This window comes from Oncorhynchus nerka, linkage group LG2, assembly GCF_034236695.1.
Source record: "Oncorhynchus nerka isolate Pitt River linkage group LG2, Oner_Uvic_2.0, whole genome shotgun sequence".
Taxonomy (NCBI): Eukaryota; Metazoa; Chordata; class Actinopteri; order Salmoniformes; family Salmonidae; genus Oncorhynchus; species Oncorhynchus nerka.
In genome coordinates, this window is record NC_088397.1 from 80309375 (window position 1) to 80327958 (window position 18584).

Genomic DNA, 18584 nt, shown 5'->3' on the forward strand with positions numbered 1-18584 from the left:
GTGTCATATTATACTCATGAATAAATTCCACCCATAGTCTATCAGAAAGTAAGGAACTGTGAGAAGTGAAATATGTCAACCACCAGATGGCAGACTTACTTTACCTCTGTTTCTTCATCCTTTCCTTGTCAACCACTGAGTAACAGAGGACAGTGTGGTTCAGTTGGCTATTTTTAGAACTGTGTAATGCAGTTTAGGTAGTATGATATGGATCATCATCAGTCCACTACTACAGATCATGTTAAATCAAAAATGGCTTCTTGACGTTTCCAGGATAAGGGAAGCTAAATATTATTTATTCAGACCATGTTGTGATCGATCATGTTTGTGTTAGTATCCAGTTGAGTTTATTTTTGTTCCTCTTGCACATAGTAATAATTTATTTTAGAAGAACATTGATTAAATTGTGCATGCTTGGAGCTTATCTTCACCTGGAAACTTCCAGCTTTGATTGAATAGAAACTTTTTGCACCTAATATTGCACTTATCCACCACATTTAAGCTCCCATGTTTAGTTTCCCTAAAATAAGTTTCCTTACCATACTGCTTGTCTCTATACATACAGTAGAGTCTGAAATTATTGACAGCCTTGATAAAAATGAGTAAAAATTGACTGTGTAAAATAAATAATTTAAATACTGAGCAATATTGTATGTAAAACAGTTTTGGGGTAAATTATAGAATTGTGAACTAATACAATTGCTCAGAGAAAGAGATTTTGTTTAACATGTTATATATATATATATATATATTTATATATTACCTTTCAATTCCCCACCTTGCGAGAATTATGGCACTGAGCCTTTAAAAATCATTTAAAAAAAAAAGAGTTGGATAACATATTGGGAGGGATCTATACCATTCCTCCATACAGAATCCTTCCAGATCCTTGATATCCTTTGTCTGTGGTTATGGACTGCACTCTTCAATTCAAACCACAGGTTTTCAATGTTCAGAGACTGTGATGACCATTGCAAAATGTTGATTTGGTGGCCAATTAACCCTTTCTTTGTGGATTTTGATGTGTGCTTGGGTTATTGTCTTGCTGGAAGATCCACTTGCGGCTAAGTTTTAGCCTCCTGGCAGAGACAACCTGGTTTTTGGTTAAAATATCATTGTACTGGGTAAAGTTCATGATGCTGTTGAAATTAACAACAGCCCCCCAGGACCAGGGGAAGCAAAATAGCCCTATAATATCAAATATCCAACACCATATTTTACAGTAGGGTTATTTTCTGCTCATGCATTCTCATTTCAACACCAAACCCACCACTGGTGTGAGTGGCCAAAGAGCTCTATTTTAATTTCATCCAACAAGTCTGGAGTTTGCTAAATGCCATTGGCACTTGGATTGGAACCGGTGCTTTGGTCAGATGAAATTAAAACAGAAGATATCAGATGAAGGATATCAAGGATCTGGAAGGATTAAGTCTGGAGGAATTGTCTAAGATCCCTCCCAAGGTGTTCTCCAACTCATAAAACATTTTAGAAAAAGGCTCAGTGGTGTTATCCTCACAAGGTGAGGTATTAAAAATAGGGGTGCCAATAATTTTGACCTCTACCTTTTTGAGAAAAAAAGTAAACTCAGCAGCAAAAAAACCCAACTCTTGTCTTTCTAAGATAATTTGTAAAAATCCAAATAACTTCACAGATCTGCATTGTAAAGGGTTTAAACGTCGATTTTGGAGGTGGAGGGTCTGTCATGGTCTGGGGCGGTGTGTCACAGCATCATCAGACTGAGCTTGTTGTCATTGCAGGCAATGTCAATGCTGTGCGTTACAGGGAAGACATCCTCCTCCCTCCTCCCTCATGGGGCGGCAGAGTAGCCTAGTGGTTAGAACGTTGGACTAGTAACCGGAAGGTTGCAAGTTCAAACTCTCGAGCTGACAAAGTACAAATATGTCGTTCTGCCCCTGAACAGGCAGTTAACCCACTGTTCCTAGGCTGTCATTGAGAATAAGAATTTGTTCTTAAATGACTTGCCTAGTTAAATAAAGGTTAAAAAAATAAATAAAAAATATGTGGTACCCTTCCTGCAGGCTCATCCTGACCCTCCAGCATAACAATGCCTCCATACTGCTCGTTCTGGCTGTGATTTCCTGCAGGACAGGAATGAGCCAGTGTTCTGCCATGGACAGCGAAAAGCCATGGTAGATCTCAATCCCATTGAGCACGCCCGGACCTGTTGGATCGGAGGGTGAGGGCTAAGGCAGGTGCCTTGGCGGAAGAGTGGGGTAACATCTCACAGCAAATATGGTGCAGTCCATGAGGAAGAGATGCACTGCAGTACTTAATGCAGCTGGTGGCCACTGTTACTTTTGATTCTGACCCCCAATTTGTTCAGGGACACATTATTCAATTTCTGTTAGTCACATGTCTGTGGAACGTGTTCAGTTTATGTCTCAGTTGTTGAATCTTATGTTCATACAAATATTTACACATGTTAAGTTTGTTGCTGAGTTTATTACTTGTTTTAGTTTTTTTTTTAAATGGAACCTTTATTTAACTAAGAACAAATTTAACTAAGAACAAATTCTTATTTACAATGACGGCCGAACCCTTGGCCGAACCCTGACGACGCTGGGCCAATTGTGCACCGCCCTATGGGACTCCCAATCATGGCTGGATGTGATACAGCCTTGTTAAACACATTTTTTCCCCCTGAGCAATTACATTACTATAGCTCAGTATTTGAATGATTTATTTTATACCGATTATGATTTTTCAACGCCGATACCGATTAATCGGCTGATTTGTATTTATTTATTTGTAATAATGACAATTACAACAATACTGAATTAACACTTATTTTAACTTAATATAATACATCAATAAAATCTATTTAGCCTCAAATAAATAATGAAACATGTTCAATTTGGTTTAAATAATGCAAAAACAAACGGTTGGAGAAGAAAGTAATATGTGCCAATATGCAATATATGCCATGTAAAAATGTAAAAATGTGTGCCATGTAAAATATGTGCCATGTAAGAAAGCTAACGTTTCAGTTCCCTGCTCCGAACATGAGAACATATGAAAGCTGGTGGTTTCATGAGTCTTCAATATTCCCAGGTAAGAAGTTATGTTGTAGTTATTATAGGAATTATATGACTATTTCCCTCTATACCATTTGTATTTCATTAACCTTTGACTATTAGATGTTCTTATAGGCACTTTAGTATTGCCAGTGTAACAGTATAGCTTCCGTCCCTCTCCTCGCTCCTCCATGGGTTCGAACCAGCAACATAACGACAACAGCCACCATCGAAGCAGCGTTACCCATGCAGAGCAAGGGGAACAACTACTAGAAACGCTATTAGCTAACTAGCTAGCCATTTCACTTCGGTTACACCAGCCTCATCTCGGGAGTTGATAGGCTTGAAGTCATAAACAGCACAGTGCTTGACGCACAACGAAGAGCTGCTGGCAAAACGCACGAAAGTGCTGTTTGAATGAATGTTTACGCACCTGCTTCTGCCTACCATCGTTCAGTCAGATACTTAGATACTTGGATGTTTGTATGCTCAGTCAGATTATATGCAACGCAGGACATGCTAGATAATATCTAGTAATATCATCAAACATGTGTAGTTAACTAGTGATTATGATTGATTGTTTTTTATAAGACAAGTTCAATGCTAGCTAGCAACTTACCTTGCATTACTGCATTCACGTAACAGGCAGTCTCCTTGCGGAGTGCAACGAGAGAGGGGCAGGTCGTTATTGCGTTGGACTAGTTAACTGTAAGGTTGCAAGATTGGATCCTCTGAGCTGACAAGGTGAAAATCGGTCGTTCTGCCCCTGAACGAGGCAGTTAACCCACCGTTCCTAGGCCGTCATTGAAAATAAGAATGTGTTCTTAACTGACTTGCCTAGTTAAATAAAGGTATAAATATTTTATTAAAAAAAGATCGGCAAATCGGCGCCCAAAAATACAGATTTCCGATTGTTATGAAAACCTGAAATCGGCCCTAATTAATCGGCCATTCCGATTAATCGGTCGACCTCTAGTAGTTACTTCACAATACTAATCTAAATGACAGAGTGAAAAGAAGGAAGCCTGTACAGAATAAAAAATATTCCAAAACGTACATCCTGTTTGCAATAAGGCACTAAAGTAAAATTGCAAAACATGTGGCAAAGAAATTAACTTTATGTACTGAATATAAACCATTATGTTTGGGAAAATACAGCATGACACATCACTGAGTACCACTCTCCATATTTTCAAGCATGGTGGTGGCTGCGTCATGTTATGGGTATGCTTGTCATTGGCAAGTACTAGGGAGTTTCTTAGAGTAAAAACAGAATAAAGCTTAGCACAGGCAAAATCCTAGAGAAAAACTTGGTTCAGTCTGCTTTCCAACAAACACTGAGACAAATTCACCTTTCAGCAGGACAATACCCTAAAACACAAGGCCAAATTTACACTGGAGTTGATTAACAAGACAAGAGTGGTCTAGTTACAGTTTTGAATTATCTATGGCAAGACATGAAAATGGCTGTCTAGCAATGATCAAAAAACAACTTGACAGAGCTTTAAACAATCTGAAAAAGTATCATGTGCAAATATTTTACATTCCAGGTGTGCAAAGCTCTTAGACACTTAGCTGTAATTGCTGCCAAAGGTGATTCTAACTTGTACTGACTCAGGTGTGTGAATACCTTTTGTAAATGAGATATTTCAGCTTTTCATTTTCAAGTAAAAACATGTTTTCACTTTGTCATTATGAGGTATTGTGTGTAGATGGGTGAAAAAATATTTGAATTCATGCTGTAAAACAACAAAATGTATTCATTATCTCCAGCACCAAACCAGTCTCTACATGTGTGAAAACAGTGCGTTTCTATAATCTGTGGCTAAAAAGTTAAGAACAAAGGCCATAAAAATTTTAATACGTGACTGTAACGATGTGGATTTATTCCCACTCTTCACGAACGCACACACTGTCAAATCTGAAATTAGGCCCTATTTCCGTTATGCATTTTTCCATTTCTTTCTAGAAGCATTATACTATATTATTCTTTAGCTCCTTTGTTAGTAGTAGCTACTGTTTAGCCCAAACCATAAAAATCAGCCCCAGACCATTATTCCTCCTCCCCCCAACTTCACAGTTAGCAGGCACTATGCATTGGGACAGGTAGAGTTTTCCTGGCATCCGCCAAACCCAGATGGTGAATCTATACGAAGCTCGTGATTAACAGTTATTGTGCTGACATTGCTTCCAGAGGCAGTTTGGAATTGGGTAGTGAGTGTTGCAACCAAGGACAGACGATTTTTAAGCGCTACCCGCTTCAGCACTCTGCGTTCCTATTCTCTTGTGTGGCCTATCACTTTGCGGGCTGAACCGTTGTTGCTCCTAGATGTTTCCACTTTACAATAACATCACTTACAGTTGACCAGGGACGCTTTAGCAGGGCAGAAATTTGATTAACTGACTTGTTGGAAAGGTGGCATCCTATTACGGTGCCATGTTGAAAGTCACTGAGCTCTTCAGTAAGGCCATTCTACTGCCAATGTTTGTCTATTTTTATTTTTTTATTTCACCTTTATTTAACCAGTTAGGCCAGTTAACAAGTTCTCATTTATCACTGCGACCTGGCCAAGATAAAGCAAACCAGTGTGACAAAAACAACAACACAGAGTCTATGGAGACTGCATGGCTGTGTGGGAAATTTTATACACCTGTCATCAACGGGTGTAGCTGAAATAGCCGAATCTACTAATTTGAAGGTACAGCACCAGTCAAAAGTTTGGACACCTACTCATTCAAGTGTTATTCTTTATTTTTTATTTTTTCTACATTGTATTATAAAAGTGAAGACATTAAAACTATGAAATAACATATGGAATCATGAAGTGACCAAAAAAGTGTTAAACAAATAAAAAATATATTTTATATATTAGATTCTACAAAGTAGCCACCCTTTGCCTTGATGACAGATTTGAACACTCTTAGAATTCTCTCAACCAGCTTAATCTGGAATGCTTTTCCAACAGTCTTGAAGGAGTTCCCACATATGCTGAGCACTTGTTGTCTGTGAGGTCATCTGATGCAGCACTCCATCACTCTCCTTCTTGGTCAAATAGCCCTTACACAGCCTGGAGGTGTGTTGGGTCATTATCCTGTTAAAAACAAATGATAGTCCTACTAAGCGCAAACCAGATGGGGTGGCGTTTTGCTGCAGAATTCTGTGATAGACATGCTGGTTAAGTGTGCCTTGAATTCTAAATAAATCACTGACAGTGTCACCTGCAAACTACCCCCACACCATCACACCATCACACCTCCTCCTCCATGCTTCACGTTGGGAACCATACATGTGGAGATTATCCATTCACCTACTCCACGTCTTACAAAGACACAGCAGTTGTAACCAAAAATCAGACCAAAGGACAGATTTCCACTGGTCTAATGTCCATTGATCATGTTTTTTGGCCCAAACAAGTCTCTTTTTCTTATTGGTGTCCTTTAGTAGTGGTTTCTTTACCGCAATTTGACCCTGAAGGCCTGATTCACTTAGTATCCTCTGAACAGTTGATGTTGAGATGTATCTGTTACTTGAACTCTGTGAAGCATTTATTTGGGCTACAATTTCTGAGGCTGGTAAATCTAATTAACTTATCCTCTGCAGCAGAGGTAACTCTGGGTATTATTTCCTGTGGCGGTACTCATGAGAGCCAGTTTCATCATAGTGCTTGATGGTTTTTGCGACTGTACTTGAAGAAACTTTTAAAGTTCTTGACATTTTCTGGATTGACTGACCTTCCTTTCATAAAGTAATGATCTAATGTCATTACTCTTTGCTTATTTGAGCTGTTCTTGCCATAATATGGACTTGGTCTTTTACCAAATAGGGCTATCTTCTGTATACCACCCCTACCTTGTCACAACACAACTGATTGGCACAATCACATTAAAAGTCCACGAATGAACTTTTAACAAGGCACGCCTGTTAATTGAAATGCATTGCAGGTGACTACATCATGAAGCTGGTTGAGAGAATGCTAAGAGTGGGCAAAGCTGTCATCAAGGCAAAGGGTGGCTACTTTGAAACATCTCAAAGATAAATCTATTTTGATTTGTTTAACACTTTTTTGCTTACTACATGATTCCATATGTGTTATTTCATAGTTTCAATGTCTTCACTATTATTGTACAATGTAGAAAATAGTAAAAATAAAGAAAAACCCTTGGATGAGTAGGTGTGTCCAAACGTTTGACTGGTACTGTATGTCCACATACTTTGTATATATAGTGTATTTGAATTTCTCTCCCTCAGCAAGCAGTTTATTTATTTTTATTTGAAAAATGTATTCCCATGTTGCAGTGAAACAATTTCCCTAAGCTTAACTCAGTTGTAACCACAAAAACTAAGCAACATTTTCACAAGAAATGAGTTCACTGTAATGTGGAAAAATACATGAACAGATTCTAAACCAACTATTAGAATGTAATTGGATTCCATATTCCATACACTGCTACAAAGTCCCTGTCAGATCCAATTGAAAGATTAGCCCAAGCGTACTTGTTAGTGGTCCTCCTTTATCCCCTCTTCATGGCCAACCCCTCTTCTCCCTTTTCTTCGCTTCCTCCCTCTTTCCCCAGGTGTAGTGTGATGCTGACAAAGGCTCTTTGTACTGTACTGTGGCTTGGTCTTGTTGAGTCACCCACAGTAGAGGCCGGTTGCCTGGGGAATAGTACATTGCATTTTTACCTCGGATGTAATTCCTCATTTCATCCTCCTGAGATTCAGATACATTTCTGCACATACACTAGATGGGTATTGGTCTTGGAGTTGAAGAAGGTGTCGGAAATGCATTCAGCCAAAAACAGAGAGGGGCAATGATTTGCTTTCCTGCTAAGATTTCTCTGGGGTTTCACTTTTTGATCAGATAACTGTGAGGAACCTTGTAATTTGTTTGATTTGTTGACAAATATATAACCACAAATCTATTGTACCTGTGCTATAATCAAAAGAGTGATTTATCCACATACATTGTTATGTATAGTTTTTAGTTGTTTAATCTCTATGGGGATTTCTAAAATGGCTGTGAGGAGTGGATTACCCAGAATGAATACGCAACCAAAAGGTTGTGATGTAATGGTTGACTGATTAAATTGAGAAAACAAAATAATGAAGAGCTATAACTGTACTATATTTAGCAATAACTGGTTAAGTTGTTAAAAGCTGCCAAGTTTGATCATCCTATGGAGATACACTGCATTCTGTCTCACAGTGACAGTAATATAATAGTGCAATGTTCTAGTCTCCAGCCCCCCCCCCCCCACACACACACATTTTGGTTTTTGCCCTAGCACTATGCAGCTGATTCAAATAACCAACTCATCATCAAGCTTTGATTATTTGAATCATCTGTTTAGTGCTATGGCAAAAAACGAAAACGTGCACCCAGGACAGTTTGGGAAACCCTGCTCTAGGACATATGGGGGAGGCCCTGGACTTGTGGCCCAAATATATACATGGATTGTCATTGCCAGAATAGCCCTGCGTCTCACCCTGACCTTGATTGGATTGTACATGCACATGAATGGAACTGTGCAATGAAATGACCTCTGAAGTGGCTTCATGTGGTTTGTGTGTGTCTTTATTTTTAGCCACAGCGCATCACAGCCTGTCTGGTGAATGTAGCCTTCTTCGGTGCCCTTGGCTCATTTTATCTCTATCGTTACGACCTGTCTTTTGTCAACACTCCTGCACTGGTGAGTCAATTTATTGTGTCACCTCGGATGTACTCCCTTGTGAAACCTTGTTGGCACTCTTCGAAAACCTATAAACCATGAAGACAAGCTGTACTTTAATGGCTCAACTTTTAGCCCATTACTGTACAGGTGTAAAACTTTCAGCTTTACACTGAAATCTAAAGGGAATCCCGCCATTTGGGATTAGACCAGATTAGATTGCCCATCCATCCACTTCAAAAAAGTAATTGGACAAAGCTCAGTAATCATCACAGTTTTTCGGTTTATTGGGGCTGCCACTTCTCTCCAAACGTGTGCACACGCACGCACGCACGCACACACACACACACTAAGGTAATGGATTGCTGTACTCCTTGACAATCAGTTCCATTGAAACAAAAAGGAAACCACTTATCTCTATGGTTACAACCTGTCTGCTGTCAACGCTCCTGCACCAGTGAGATTTATTGTATCAATTCGGATGTACTCCTGTAGCTAAAGGTGCCATCTAACATTGATTTATCACCTGTGAAACCTTGTTGGCACTCTTCAAAAATCTATAAACCATGAGCCCCATGCATAGTTTTTTATTTGGCCACAAAAAGGGCAAGGATAATATCTTATCTTTTGACACTCACCCGATTAATCAACTCATGATATACCCTTATACCATCAACGTGCATTATATAATCTCTGTCCATGATAACCAAATGGGCTTACCGGTGGGCTTCTAGGTTTGTACACACATTCATATGATGTGGTACTTAATGAGGATTGCCAATTTGTCACCCCTGTCCTGTTAGGCACCCCCCTTGAGCTCCTTTCACTTCCTTTCATGAATGCTAATAGAGTCTAATAGCTACATGCACTTTATTGTTGAACGTAATGTCCTTTCATGTGGGTTTTTAATGTTCACGATTCCCACAAATGTTCCTTTGGAAGGTTTCTTCCACATTTCTTGATTTCTTCTAATGAAATCTAATCTACAGAAGGAAAGTTGAGAAAATAATCTCCCTGTCCATTGGGATCTCTTTTGAGGTTTAAGAAATAGTTAGAATTTAGCAGACTGAAGCAAGTGAAAAAGGCAAGTTTGGAAAAGACCGAATTAGTTCGAAACACATCAGCTTTTTAATAAACCTATGCATCAGAAAAAACATAATCGAGCATCTGACCAAATTACGTGAGATTTTTGTTTTGAGTTAACTGAGATGATCTATTGTCTAGCCTAGCTTGGGTTGAAGTTATCCTAACTGTGTTTTAGTTTTTTACATCACCAAGGTATAGTTCTGCAACATCACTTTTCCTCCAAGACAGCCTGTACCAGGTTTTATCAGAGATTTAACCATGTATTCTAAATGGAACCAAACCACAGAAAAATAGTTTCATAGTGTTGATATAAGGCTGGGAAGTGAGGCTACTTTAAACAGACTTTCTGTCACATTCTGACCATAGTTCTGTTATTTTATTCTTTGTTTTAGTATGGTCAGGGCGTGAGTTGGGGTGGGCAGTCTATGTTTGTTTTTCTATGTTGGTTTTGTGTTCGGCCTAGTATGGTTCTCAATCAGAGGCAGGTGTCGTTAGTTGTCTCTGATTGAGAATCATACTTAGGTAGCCTGGGTTTCACTTTTGGTTTGTGGGTGTTTGTTTCCTTGTGAATGTTTGGGCCACACGGTATTGTTTCGGTTTTCTAAATTCACGGCATCGTTTATTGTTTTGATTCAGTGTTCAGTGCTTTCTTTAATAAAAATCATCATGGACGCTGCGCTTTGGTCCGATCCTTACTCCTCCTCAGACGAAGAGGAGGAAATCCGTTACAATTTCATGGGAGACTTGCTCCCATTTATATTTTATTCAACATACAGCTATGGCTCTCTGTTATGTTGAAATGTATATCATTCCCAATCTTTATTGAACTAGGCAAGTCAGTTAATAATACATTCTTATTTTACAATGACGGCCTACCCCGGGCCAAACCCTCCCCTAACCCGGATGACACTGGGCCAATTGTGCACACAAACATATACAGTTGATTTTAATTGTCCTTTGTATTTTATTTTATATATACAGTTGTGCAAGTTCTCCTACTTAAAAAGATGAGAGAGGCCTGTAATTTTCATCATAGGTACACTTCAACTATGACAGAAAAAAATCCAGAAAATCACATTGTAGAATTTTTAATGAATTTATTTGCAAGTTATGGTGGAAAATAAGTATTTGGTCACCTACAAACAAGCAAGATTTCTGGCTCTCACAGACCTGTAACTTCTTCTTTAAGAGGCTCTTCTGTCTCCCACTCGTTACCTGTATTAATGGCACCTGTTTGAACTTGTTATCAGTATAAAAGACATCTGTCCACAACCTCAAACAGTCACACTCCAAACTCCACTATGGCCAAGACCAAAGAGCTGTCAAAGGACACCAGAAACAAAATTGTAGACCTGCACCAGGCTGGGAAGACTGAATCTGCAATAGGTAAGCAGGTTGGTTTGAAGAAATCAACTGTGGGAGCAATTATTAGGAAATGGAAGACATACAAGACCACTGATAATCTCCCTCGATCTGGGGCTCCACGCAAGATCTCACCCCGTGGGGTCAAAATGATCACAAGAACGGTGAGCAAAAATCCCAGAACCACGCGTGGGGACCTAGTGAATGACCTGCAGAGAGCTGGGACCAAAGTAACAAAGCCTACCATCAGCAAGGGCATTGAAGATGAAACGTGGCTGGGTCTTTCAGCATGACAATGATCCCAAACACACTGCCCGGGCAATGAAGGAGTGGTTCGTAAGAAGCATTTCAAATTCCTGGAGTGGCCCAGCCAGTCTCCAGATCTCAACCCCATAGAAAATCTTTGGGGGGAGTTGAAAGTCCGTGTTGCCCAGCAACAGCCCCAAAACATCACTGCTCTAGAGGAGATCTGCATGGAGGAATGGGCCAAAATACCAGCAACAGTGTGTGAAAACCTTGTGAAGACTTACAGAAAACGTTTGACCTCTGTCATTGCCAACAAAGGGTATATAACAAAGTATTGAGAAACTTTTGTTATTGACCAAATACTTATTTTCCATCATAATTTGCAAATAAATTCATAAAAAATCCTACAATGTGATTTTCTGGATTTCTTCTTCTCATTTTGTCTGTCATAGTTGAAGTGTATCTATGATGAAAATTACAGGCCTCTCTCATCTTTTTAAGTGGGAGAACTTGCACAATTGGTGGCTGACTAAATACTTTTTTGCCCCACTGTATATACAGTGGGGAGAACAAGTATTTGATACACTGCCGATGTTGCAGGTTTTCCTACTTACAAAGCATGTAAAGGTCTGTAATTTTTATCATAGGTCCACTTCAACTGTGAGAGATGGACTCTAAAACAAAAATCCAGAAAATCACATTGTATGATTTTTAAGTAATTAATTTGCATTTTATTGCATGACATAAGTATTTGAACACCTACCAACCGGTAAGAATTCCGGCTCTCACAGACCTATTAGTTTTTCTTTAAGAAGTCCTCCTATTCTCCACTCATTACCTGTATTAACTACACCTGTTTGAACTTGTTACCTGTATAAAAGCCCCCTGTCCACACACTCAATCAAACAGACTCCAACCTCTCCACAATGGCCAAGACCAGAGAGCTGTGTAAGGACATCAGGGATCAAATTGTAGACCTGCACAAGGCTGGGATGGGCTACAGGACAATAGGGCAAGCAGCTTGGTGAGAAGGCAACAATTGTTGGTGCAATTATTGGAAAATGGAAGAAGTTCAAGATGACGGTCAATCAAACTCGGTCTGGGGCTCCATGCAAGATCTCACCCAGTGGGGCATCAATGATCATGAGGAAGGTGAGGAATCAGCCCAGAATACACGACAGGACCTGGTCAATGACCTGAAGAGATCTGGGACCACAGTCTCAAAGAAAACCATTAGTAATACACTACTCCATAATGGATTAAAATTCTGCAGCTCACGCAAGGTCCCCCTGCAAAATTTGCCAATGACCATCTGGATGATCCAGAGGAGGAATGGGAGAAGGTCATGTGGTCTGATGAGACAAAAATAGAGCTTTTTGGTCTAAACTCCACTCGCCGTGTTTGGAGGAAGAGGAAGGATGAGTACAACCCCAAGAAAACCATCCCAACCGTAAAGCATGGAGGTGGAAACATCATTCTTTGGGGATGCTTTTCTGCAAAGGGGGCAGGACGACTGCGCCGTATTGAGGGGAGGATGGATGGGGCCATGTATCGCAAGATCTTGGCCAACAACCTCCTTCCCTCAGTAAGAGCATTGAAGATGGGTCGTGGCTGGGTCTTCCCGCATGACAACGACCCGAAACACACAGCTAGGGCAACTAAGGACTGGCTCCGTAAGAAGTATCTCAAGGTCCTGGAGTGGCCTAGCCAGTCTCCAGACCTGAACCCAATAGAAAATCTTTGGAGGCAGCCAAAAGTCCGTATTTCCCAGCGACAGCCCCGAAACCTGAAGGATCTGGAAAAGGTCTGTATGGAGGAGTGGGCCAAAATCCCTGCTGCAGTTTGTGCAAACCTGGTCAAGAACTACAAGAAACGTATGATCTCTGTTTTTGAAAACAAAGGTTTCTGTACCAAATATTAGGTTCTGCTTTTCTGATGTATCAAATACTTATGTCATGCAATAAAATGCAAATTAATTACTTAAAAATCATACAATGTGATTTTCAGGATTTTGTTTTTTAGATTCCGTCTCTCACAGTTGAAGTGTACCTATGATTAAAAAAAATACAGACCTCTACATGCTTTGTAAGTAGGAAAACCTGCAAAATCGGCAGTGTATCAAATACTTGTTCTCCCCACTGTATTTATTTATTTAGGTTAGAAAAGAACAACAATTGCATTGTTTGCTGTTTTCTTCTGTCTTTTTCTTTTCTATTTAGTTCATTATCTTGGTTGTTGGTGCATTGGGGGTTCTTGTGGGTGGGGAATGGAATGAATTGTATTTTTAATTTTAATTTTTCTTCTTGGGAGGGGGGGTGTGTGTGGGAGGGGTCTCGAATGGTTGAGTGACAGCTTTTAGGGAACTGTGGAGGGATCTTGGAGGGTTTGGGTTCACGTTTTTTGGCCTGGTGGGAGATCTGTCAACGTGCCCTTGAGCAGGGCATTGACCCTGGATGCTTCTGTGTGTCGTTCTGAATGGGAGTCTGTTGGATGACTGGTATGATGTTGTTGTTGAGCAGCTTCACTGCAAGTATGTTGTATGTTTCAGATATTCAATGAAAAAAATAAAATAATAATATATATATATATATATCTTATTTTACAATGATGGATTACCCCGGCTAAACCCTCCCCTAACTCGGACGACACTGGGCCAATTGTGTGCCACCCTATGGGACTCGATCACGGCCGGTTGTGATACAGCCCAGGATCGAACCAGGGTCTGTAGGAAAGCCTCTAGCGCTGAGATTCAGTGCCTTAGACTGCTGTGTCACTCAGGCCTATTTCTAGGCAATTTCTAATGATTCACATACCCTTATAATTGGTTTCACAATAAAGGGCCAGTGACTAAACCTAGAGAGGAACTTGTAAAGACCATTATGTAATTCGCTGTGTTACCACTTTTAACAGCTTCCCTCTGCTAATTTAGATACAGTGTTGCAAACATGCCTTTTGATTTCCTTGATAACAGGAAAGATCATAGAGTAATTAGACTGGAGTATGAAAGAAAGCCCAAGAGGCACCTCCTGATTGTCCCTGAACAGTGGGGTTCCTATGATAATTGGCCCTATTGTGGACAAGCTGAGAAAACCAAAGATCAGAGTGTCAGCCTTGATTACAGGCTTGTATCATAGAGGGAAGAAAAGGACACACACAACAAAGTAGTAATTGGCAGAAGCAAAGTCTGAACTTTTTATGTTGTCTGGCTTTGTTAACTGCCTTCTCTCTACCAAATACGTCGTAAGCACACCCTCTTTTTGTGTCTTGACAATGTAAAATCAGTCGCTAAAACTAATTTCAGCTGTATACAGTATGGCTTATGACACCGACCTACTAGTACTATGTCAATATCATAGCAGCATTATAATGACTGTCCTGTACTATACAGTGCCTTCCAAAAGTATTCATCCCCCTTGGCATTTTTTCCTATTTTGTTACATTACAACCTGTAATTTAAATCGATTTTTATTTGGATTTCATGTAATGGACATACACAAAATAGTCAAAATTGGTGAAGTGAAAAAATAATAAAAACATGTTTCAAAAAATAAAAAATAAACAAATGGAAAAGTGGTGTGTGCATACAGTGCCTTGCGAAAGTATTCGGCCCCCTTGAACTTTGCGACCTTTTGCCACATTTCAGGCTTCAAACATAAAGATATAAAACTGTATTTTTTTGTGAAGAATCAACAACAAGTGGGACACAATCATGAAGTGGAACGACATTTATTGGATATTTCAAACTTTTTTAACAAATCAAAAACTGAAAAATTGGGCGTGCAAAATTATTCAGCCCCTTTACTTTCAGTGCAGCAAACTCTCTCCAGAAGTTCAGTGAGGATCTCTGAATGATCCAATGTTGACCTAAATGACTAATGATGATAAATACAATCCACCTGTGTGTAATCAAGTCTCCGGATAAATGCACCTGTACTGTGATAGTCTCAGAGGTCCGTTAAAAGCGCAGAGAGCATCATGAAGAACAAGGAACACACCAGGCAGGTCCGAGATACTGTTGTGAAGAAGTTTAAAGCCGGATTTGGATACAAAAATATTTCCCAAGCTTTAAACATCCCAAGGAGCACTGTGCAAGCGATAATATTGAAATGGAAGGAGTATCAGACCACTGCAAATCTACCAAGATCTGGCCGTCCCTCTAAACTTTCAGCTCATACAAGGAGAAGACTGATCAGAGATGCAGCCAAGAGGCCCATGATCACTCTGGATGAACTGCAGAGATCTACAGCTGAGGTGGGAGACTCTGTCCATAGGACAACAATCAGTCGTATATTGCACAAATCTGGCCTTTATGGAAGAGTGGCAAGAAGAAAGCCATTTCTTAAAGATATCCATAAAAAGTCAAACATGGTGGTGGCAGCATCATGGTTTGGGCCTGCTTTTCTTCAGCAGGGACAGGGAAGATGGTTAAAATTGATGGGAAGATGGATGGATCCAAATGCAGGACCATTCTGGAAGAAAACCTGATGGAGTCTGCAAAAGACCTGAGACTGGGACGGAGATTTGTCTTCCAACAAGACAATGATCCAAAACATAAAGCAAAATCTACAATGGAATGGTACAAAAATAAACATATCCAGGTGTTAGAATGGCCAAGTCAAAGTCCAGACCTGAATCCAATCGAGAATCTGTGGAAAGAACTGAAAACTGCTGTTCACAAATGCTCTCCATCCAACCTCACTGAGCTCGAGCTGTTTTGCAAGGAGGAATGGGAAAAAATGTCAGTCTCTCGATGTGCAAAACTGATAGAGACATACCCCAAGCGACTTACAGCTGTAATCGCAGCAGCTACAAAGTATTAACTTAAGGGGGCTGAATAATTTTGCATGCCCAAAGTTTTGATTTGTTAAAAAAGTTTGAAATATCCAATAAATGCCACAAACTTGTTGTTGATTCTTCACAAAAATACAGTTTTATATCTTTATGTTTGAAGCCTGAAATGTGGCAAAAGGTCGCAAAGTTCAAGGGGGCCGAATACTTTCGCAAGGCACTGTATGTATTCACCCGCTTTGCTGTGAAGCCCCTAAATAAGATATGGTGCAACCAATTACCTTCAGAAGTCACATAATTAGTTAGATTGCACACAGGTGGACTTTATTTAAGTGTCACATGATCTGTCACATGATCTCAGTATGTATGCACCTGTTCTGAAAGTCCTCAGAGTCTGGAGCACCACTAAGGAAGGGGAACCACCAAGCAAGCGGCACCATGAAGACCAAGGAGCTCTCCAAACAGGTCAGGGACAAAGTTGTGGAGAAGTACAGATCAGGGTTGGGTTATAAAAAAATATCTGAAACTTTGAACATCCCACGGAGCACCATTAAACCCATTATTAAAAACCTCCACCCACTTTTTTAAAAGTTTTTGCCTAAAATGACATACCCAAATCTAACTGCCTGTAGCTCAGGCCCTGAAGCAAGGATATGCATTTTCTCGGTACCATTTGAAAGGAAATACTTTGACGTTTATGGAAATGTGAAAGGAATGTAGTAGAATATAACACAATAGATCTGTTAAAAGATAATACAAAGAAAAATAGCGTTATTTTGTATTTATTTTGTACCATCATCTTTGAAATGCAAGAGAAAGGCCATAATGTATTATTCCAGCCCAGTTGCAATTTAGATTTTGGCCACTAGATGTCATCAGTGTATGTGCAAAGTTTTACGGATCCAATGAACCATTCCATTTCTGTTCAAAATGTTGTATTAAGACTGCCCAAATGTTCCTAATTTGATCATGAATAACTTTTCATGTTCAAAAATGTGCACTCTCCTTAAACAATAGCATGGTATTATTTCACTGTAATAGCTACTGTAAATTGGACAGTGCAGTTAGATTAACAAGAATTTAGGCTTTCTGCCAACATCAGATATGTCTATGTCCTGGGAAATGTTCTTGTTACTTACAACCTCATGCTAATTGCATTAGCCTACGTTAGCTCAACCGTCCCGTGGAAGGGACACCTATCCCGAAGATGGAAAAAATTAAAAGAATATGGCATCACAATAAACCTGTCAAGAGAATGCCGCCCACCAAAACTCACAGACCAGGCAAGGAGGGCATCAATCAGAGAGGCAACAAAGCGAAGATTGGCGTATCTATCCATAGGACCACTTTAAGCCATACACGCCACAGAGCTGGGCTTTATGGAAGAGTGGCCAGAAAAAAGCTATTGCTCAACAACAACAAAAAAGCAAACACGTTTGGTGTTCGCCAAAAGGCAGGTGGGAGACCTGCCCAAACATATAGAAAAAGGTACTCTGGTCAGATGAGACTACAATTGAACTTTTTGGCCTTTAAGGAAAACATTATGTCTGACGCAAACACAACACCTCTCATCACCCCGAGAACACTATCCCATGGCAGCATCATGCTGTGGGGATGTTTTTCATCGGCAGGGACTGGGAAACTGGTCAGAATTGAAGGAATGGCTCTAAATATAAGGAAATTCTTGAAGAAACCTGTTTCAGTCTTCCAGAGATTTGAGACTGGGACGGAGGTTCACCTTCCAGCAGGACAATGACCCTAAGCATACTGCTAAAGCAACACTTGAGTGGTTTAAGGGGAAACATTTAAATGTCTTGGAATGGCCTAGTCAAAGCCCAGACTTTAATCCAATTGAGAATCTGTGGTATGACTTAAAGATTGCTGTACACCAGCGGAACCCATCCAACTTGAAGGAGCTGGATCAGTTATGCCTTGAAGAATGCGCAAGAATCCCAGAGGCTAGATGTGTCAAGCTTATAGAGACATACCCCACGAGACTTGCAGCTGTAATTGCTGCAAAAGGTGGCTCCTGGTCAGCGGGATCCTCATCTCTCCCAAGTGGTCATTCTCTCTTTCTCCCCTTACCCATCTGTCTATCGCCTCCTTTGAATTCCATGCTGTCACAGTTACCAGCCCTTTCAAGCTTAACATCCTTATCATTTATCGCCCTCCAGGTTCCCTCGGAGAGTTCATCAATGAGCTTGATGCCTTGATAAGCTCCTTTCCTGAGGACGGCTCACCTCTCACAGTTCTGGGCGACTTTAACCTCCCCCCCCCCCCCACGTCTACCTTTGACTCATTCCTCTCTGCCTCCTTCTTTCCACTCCTCTCCTCTTTTGACCTCACACTCTCACCTTCCCCCCCTACTCACAAGGCAGGCAATACGCTCGACCTCAT